Source organism: Gavialis gangeticus, unplaced genomic scaffold, assembly GCF_001723915.1.
Source record: "Gavialis gangeticus isolate Ggan-Ray unplaced genomic scaffold, GavGan_comp1, whole genome shotgun sequence".
NCBI lineage: Eukaryota > Metazoa > Chordata > Crocodylia > Gavialidae > Gavialis > Gavialis gangeticus.
The window spans coordinates 179,205,845-179,213,454 of NW_017728992.1; the positions used below are offsets into that span (position 1 = coordinate 179,205,845).

Here is a 7,610-nt window from a genome sequence, read left to right on the forward strand (position 1 = left end):
TTTCAAATGCAAGACCCGATGAAGTGTCTTGCATTCAAAACTTTATTTACAGTTTGTCCAGTAAGAGATATCACCCTAAGAAATTCCTGTCTCTCACAGAAATCAAGAGGCAAGACGAAAGTCTTGAGATTAAGCTGTGTCAAAGGACAGGAAAAGCTGCATCTTACAAATGCTATGTAGAAAGCATAACATGGATAGGAGGACCTAGACAAGCCTATGTTGAAAATTATACCAAGATGAGGATCCTGCGTGACTGTGATGCTTTCCATAGTGATTAAGTAAGGAGAAAATGGTTAACAGTGGGAAGGATGGAGTAAGAAGCATGCTGAGCCTGAACAGAAGCGTAAACATCTGCAAGGGCAGTCTGACATTTCTAAGGACACTTTTGCATGTGCTCCAATGTGTTCCGATTAAAATGTGTTGGAGCAATTTGATTAATCGAACCTGCTGGTGCATCTTATGCATTCAGTGTCCCCATGCTTCAAATGCTAGTGGAGGAGCTTTAACTAAAGCGCATTAAATGGGCCTTAGTTAAATTGCTCCTGCCTGAAATACAGGACACTTAATACACAAGACACTGCAGGCTTTTTAATTAGAGCAACTCATGAGAATCACTCTAATTAAAATGCTCCCCTGCCCCCGAGCATGTGTATAGGTGCCCCAAGATTCTAGTTCGGACAGACACAATGGGCCTAGACGACATCCAAGTCTTTAACACGGAAGTGGTATTTACAATCTATTTGAGAATAAAATTAGCTACAAAGAAAATTGCAGAGGACAAAGGACAAGGCCCTGGAAAGCTGAGACCTGGATATGGAAGAGCCTCTTAAAAGCACAGCAAAGGAGTTATTTTATCAAAAACGCAACCAGGTCATCAACTGAAGGAGCAAAAAGTAAATCATTCATCAGCTATGGGTTTTGGTGAAAGGGCTTTAGGGATTAAAAAAAATTATTTGTTTGCTTGGTATTTAACCCAATGGTGCCCATAACTCTTAAGAATGGAGAAAAATCAGAGTGACCAAATAACAAAGCCTCTAGTATTAGTCTTTCACAACCTTCTAAATTTAGTTGCCAGAAACTGTACTGTTATTCCTGCAGCTTGGCATAATTATTCAGTTTGACACTTTCACAATGAGTTCAAATATACACCTTGAGATTCATGAAGAAACATTTCAGACTTCAGAAACAAACTTGAAAATATGCTGGAAGGTCCCCATGTAAGCATGAAAACCATTATATAGACCAATATGAAACAGATACAAATATCATCACTTTTTGGGTTAAGAGCATGTGCTAGCATAGTTATGCTACCCATACTATCTTTTGAAGATATTACTGTATTCTTCCTAAAAGCTTCTAGAATGAGATTTACAAAAGGAAGTAAAGTTCTTAAGGAACTCAGTTGCCAAAGAGGTAACAGCCTGCCAATGAAAGCTTTCACTCTGCGCCCCCTCCCCCCCCCTCCAAGGAGTATGAACATTTGGGTGTAAAACACCTTCCTTAGTGCAGTTAAATAATATGGAGGAAAGGAATTTGTATCTTACCTATATCCACACCTCAATTTATTAAATAATAATGGAAGTTGGGAGCCTCTTGCATTTTTTGTGAGGATGATCCAGGAAACAGAAATTACAAGTGGTTGCTGTGCACTGATATTTCTCAATGCAGGGTTATGGATAAAGCCTAAAATTCAGTAGCAGTATTAGTGAAGAGATTAGGTTACATGTTCAGTGTTCTGAAAAACTTCAAAAGAAATAAAAATGAAGTAGCAGTAATTGGCTTGTGGCAAAGGTTAGCTGTTTCTCTCCACACAGTAATGAAGTACTGCCAAAAGTTATACACAGGTGGAAAAAACTAGTGACACTACTAGACTAAAAATAATTTAAGAGATGTACACGTTAAGAACTTGGATTAAATAAAAAAGAATTAAAGCTCAACATAATTTGTAGTGTTTACTTTTTGCATCTCTGTCTGCTTGATCTAATACACAAGTCAACATCATTTAAATATTCTCATGCATTTTTCTCACTACAGCAGCACCTGAATTATGTCAGCTATATGAAAACACTGACTTAAACATTCTCTTTTGCAGCTGTTATCACTTTTTAACTCTTTGGGCTGGAACTCTCATTAGGGTCTTGGGGATGGGCACCACTGTTTCAAGATTCCTTGTAGCATGTCCCAATAGTCACTGACATCTATCTCCGTGTGTCCTCTTTTAAATGCTTTTCTCTTCAGAGAATTTGTTTACTTGTTTTTCTTTTTCCTTTAGTTTTATTTTGGATAACTTCTCACCAAAGGGAAAGGAACAGAGATTTTTTTTTTTGGCACAGTCCAAGACTGGGTTGACTACTAAAGGTGGAAAAAAGTCTGGAGAAGCAGGTTCCTCCTTAACTGTACATAGTGTACAGCAAATCACTCTTGCAGCCAACAGTATTGAGTGTTACAATGGAAGCTAGGTGGGGACCCGATTACTTTCAAGAAACCATCTAGAATTATACCCATGGAAGCAACAGCTCATTTGCTGTACGTGGGAACAAGTAAATCAGAACTGAGAATTCTACTGTTATGTTATGGGGTCCAACAGCATTGTGGGGCAAAACCACCCTCTCTACTGCAGATTATGGTAGGTTCAAATTTGGCATTGCCATGCTGTACATCTTGAAAAAAGGGACATCAAGTTAATTTAAGCAAGTTAAAATTAGTTCTAAATGCTACAGTTGTTACCAAGTCCCCTATTTTTGTGGCCTGACAACTACCTATTCTTATTTTCATTTAGGTTGTATTTCCTACACTGCTGTGGAAAAAACAAATGGGAAATGCTTATATACATAGTGCAGTCAAAAAGCAAACTAAAATGGGGGGGGAGAAAGAGAGAGACTACTAGTATGGCAACTCCTGATTATACCCCTGGTACATCTGGTCCAGGCACCCTGTCTCAGAGAGCTGGAACCAAAGGCTTTTAAGCACAGAACAAGAAACTTTGTACTACAAAAGGATTATCTCAATTCCAAAGAAGCGAAGATTTAAACCACCATACATAGTTTCTTAGTTGGTAGGGTTGGAAGGGACCTGAGCAGATCATCAAGTCCAACCCCCTGCCATGGGCAGGAATGAATGTTGAGGTCAGATGACCCCAGCAAGGTGTCTATCTAGCCTCCTTTTAAAACCCCCCAGGGTAGGAGCCAGCACCACTTCCCTTGAAAGTTGGCTCCAGATTCTAGCTGCCCTGACTGTGAAGTACTGCTTCCTGAAGCAGTGCTTCATACGAGATGTTTAACAAATGTTAGACAGTAGAGAACATCATCTATTACTTCTGGTCATGCTTGTTACCTGCATTCCATCATACTTTGAATACCAGTAACATTCCAGCCTCAGTAGCATCCAGCAGTAGCATTTTTAAGTTTAATCTGCCACTATAAGAAAAACAGTATTTAGCTTTATCAGTTTTGAATTTGCTACCTGTTAATGCCTTTGGATATTTCCTTGTTCTTTTTAAGACTGAGAACAGAAGTTCCTGATGACCTTCACTATGCGTTAGATTACACATTTTTAAATCACACTCTTATTTGTCCCTTGAAGTTAACAATTCCTACCTTCCTGGTCCTCCAGTTATTCCATATTATATGTTTCACATATTCTACGTTTCACTCACTGCCCCTTAATTCTGCATTACTCTTTTTGTGATACTAAAAAGTGCTGCATGATATTCCAGATGAAAGCATAACTACTAATTCATATAAAAGAACTTTTGCATTACCCTCTACCCTGCTACTTGTTAACCCTAATGTCTTGCTTGCCTTTTTAAGCCACGATACAATTCAGCACAATTACCATGGCTACAATGAAAAATAAGGGCATTTCCTGAGCTGATATAATTAAATTTAGAACACTGAAAAGCATAGGGCTAGTTATTCTTCCCACATCCCCATCACTCCTGTCTGTATTAGTTGGGTTTTAACAATACTGATTCATCCAGCTAACCTGATTAGGTACCTTAAGTTCCTCACAATCATCTCTATACTTAAGTAACTTAAGTAAACATAATCTACAAATTCTAGTAGTGTAAGACTGATGCAAGGCGTTCTTCAGGTCACCATCACAGCTACAGCATCTGAAATGCCACAAGAACAGCTCGCTCTCTCCAACCTCAAACCCCAGGCTTTCAAAAACAGTTGTGTGCAGATTCAGGTGTTCACCTATAAAAAGCTTATTAGAGAATCAAAAGCTTGGCTGTATGCAGACAAATGTTTTTTGAGATGAGCATGATCTAACATGACAGATTTCCACTGAAATTAAGTATAGTTATCTGATGCGACTGCATCTGCCAGTACCTTTCAAGTTTTTACAGTTTTACACAGGACTGGTAAAGACCGAGTCACAAAGTTCATCCCCTTGCTATTGCAAGTTGTAGTGTCCTATAATCACTTTCATAAAACAATCAAGCTTCAATTCCAAGCTGCTTTTTCTTCCCCTGTCCAGCCACCATCATTAGGCTGTTCCAGAAATTCACTGTTCTGATGGTTAGAAAGTTTCTTGTAATTTCCAGCCCAAATTAATTCCCATACAATATTTACCCATTTGTTCCTGGGCCAACACTGTCCTTTTACCTTAAATAGCTTGTATTCCTCTCCAGTTACTCCAATGCATTTATAACAATCAATGATATCCTCTCTGAGCATGTCCAGACAAGCGCGCACGTGCATTTCCTGGGGGATAAATAGCCCATGTGCACTGCTCTGCCTTTTTTTTTTTTTTTTAAATGTTTTTTAAAAATACTGGGATTTCCCGGTATCCGAGTTTGGGCCCACACTAAGAACTTTTTACACATGCACTGCATGCATTTTGCAGAGCCTCAGGAACTTCTGAAGTGCCACAAAGCGCACACATGCACTCATCTGGATGTGCCCTGTATTCATTCTGCCACTGGTTGCTCTCAACCTGTTTACACTCAAGGCAACCTTAAGACTTAAGGCACCCCTGTGAAAATGTCAGCTCTTAATTTTCACTCAATTTTTGAGTGCAGAAAAATAAAAGAACTACTCAGAAAGGCACAACAGGTCAGAATGTTTTTAACACTACAGATTCTTCTTTGAAACCTCCAAGTTTATCTTGTGGATCACATTTACATGCCTAACAGTGCTAATATCGCACAGCACCCCCTCAGCAGCCTGGAAAGTATCACAGGACAGCTCAGGATGTCTCTAGGCATCCTAATTTCAGTTGCCTCTTAAAAGATAAGCTTTTCTTTCCTTTGATCATCCTGCTCTGCACCCACTCCATTCCATATCTTATAAATATGGGTAACCAGAATTGTACACAGTATCTCAGATGACATCTCAACTTTATACAATGGCATCGATATTTCTCTCTCATGAAGATACCTCACATTTGGTACATTCTTGGTTTGCATTTGCTTTTTTCAGTGCTGCATCATACAGACAGCTCAGCCATTCTGTGATCTATGCTAGTTTATCTGGTGAACTACCCTAGCTTTCTTCTTAACTTTACCTTACAGCACACTTTTTATGAACCTGGAAACCAGAAATAACCTTGCACTTTGTATTATTACATTTCCTTCTGTTTCTACTCGGCCTGTTCTGAAGGCAATCCAATTCTTTCTACATATCCCAATCTAAGTTTGTATTGACAATGTTATCAACTTTTGTTAGCTCAGCAAAATTTCATCAGCATGCTCCTATTTTGTGTGTCAAGATCATTAATGAAAACCTTAAGTTAGAACAATCCCAAGCCTAATCTTCAAGGAACAGTAACCATCCTCAGGTCCAATACTTCTTTCAAGGAAGGTCCTCATGCCCTCCCCATTAGTCAGGTTCATACTCCCCTTACCACTTTTATCAATCCCCATCTTTCACAGTTTAACTACTAACATACCATGTGGCACCACACCACATGCTTTCACTAAATCTAAACTGATAAGATATATTGTTTTTCCACTGTTTAAGCAATCTTTATCTTATCAAAAAGACAGAGTAGTCTAGCCTAATCTCTCTTTGGTACACTCATGCCACATTTTATCTTATTGTCCAATTATCTTCATTTCTGTAGGTATTCTTTACTTCAGAATCTCCTGAAGCCTTGCATACTGTTGGGATCAGACTAACAAACCAGTATTCCCTAAATCACATTCTCCCTTGTTGCTTTATACAGCCCATACATTCATTATTCTTCTGCTACCAGATAGCACCCCAGACTTAAATTTAAATAAATTTATTAAAAATACTGCTACTGGATTTGCCAACTCAAATGGCAGTTCTTTCAGAATTGGAGGATGGAGACCATCTATGCATTACCTTCTACAAGTTCTACTTCTATTTTGGGTATTTGGGTATAGGACCTGAAGCTGTTTTAGACATTTGACATTCTGCATTTGAATTGACACTCAATATCATCTTTATTGAAAACTACAGGAAAATTCAGTTTTAGTGTCATACGCTCATCATTATTAATCTCTACACCAAATCCTGTTTGAACTACAAGCTAACTAACAAGCCAAACTATTGGAGATCCACTTGCACAACATGTGTGCTAATATATTACAGCCCATCTGCAGATGCTTCCTCAGCCTGACAAAGGGCTTGTGTCCCAAAGCTCGCTAAGAAGTTTTTCCATCTAGTTAAGTTGGTCTAAAAAAAATAGCAGATTTACCCCAAGAACCTTGTCTGCTCATGCCCTTAGACCAACATGGTTACAACCAACACCCCGTTTATATTATTTGAAACCTTTGTATGTTACTGAATAGCTAAAGATATTTCTACATTTTACTCCTCACTTAGCAGCACAATTCCCCTATTCCTGTGGGGATCCAAAAAGCACATTGTACAATCTGCATTCCTCACATTAAGCCTTACTAGAAACAAACAAAAAAAAAAGGGGGGCAGAAATATTAGTTAAGTTACCAGATTATTTACAGAAACCCTTTGCCTTACAACTCAAGGGTTTCCAGAGAGAGATTTCAAACTAAGCAGCAAGCAATAACCGTGATGGCAAAACCTCATTTCTGTGACAATTGAGAACTGGGTGCAGGGCCTCACTCCTTTAAGGCGCTTCCTTGGCAGCTTTTAAATGGCAGTTTCAATTTTTCTTTGCAGGCCATCCAGACGGTCAACATCCTGCTTATGTTACAACTCACTGCTTAAGTTACAGCACACGAAGTGCCCTTTAAAACATTTCACAGCATGACCATAAGCCCCCCCATCCGAGAGCGTGCGAGGAGCCTCCCGGAGGATGGCCACGCTGCACCCGCCAACCAAGCACAGGCAGACATAAGAAGCTGCCCAAACCTTGCATTTCCCCTCCTTCCCGCCCCACCCTGTACTAAAATCCAAGCTAGGTTCACAGGGTGGGGGGCCGTGTCCCTCCCAATCCCACTCTGCTTCCCCCTGCAGTGGAGACAGGCCCCTGCTGGCCGCAGTCCGGCCCGCTTCCAGCCGCAGGTTTCCGGGAGCTGAAAGCGGGCGGGCTCCGACCCGTCGGAGAGGCAAAGCGTCCTTTCTCCTAGCTGGCCGGCCGGCCGGCCGGCGTCACCCCCCCGCTCCCGGGCCTAGGCCTAGGCCTCCGCGCCCCGCCCCATCCCGCCCCGCACCGCT

At 40.4% G+C, this 7,610-nt stretch overlaps 1 protein-coding gene across 1 annotated transcript in view; it reads right to left on the reverse strand.

Moving 5' to 3' along the window:
• RAD21 (RAD21 cohesin complex component) overlaps positions 1–7,610 on the reverse strand; it is a 37,588-nt gene that overhangs the window by 29,783 nt on the left and 195 nt on the right. The window lies entirely within an intron of this gene.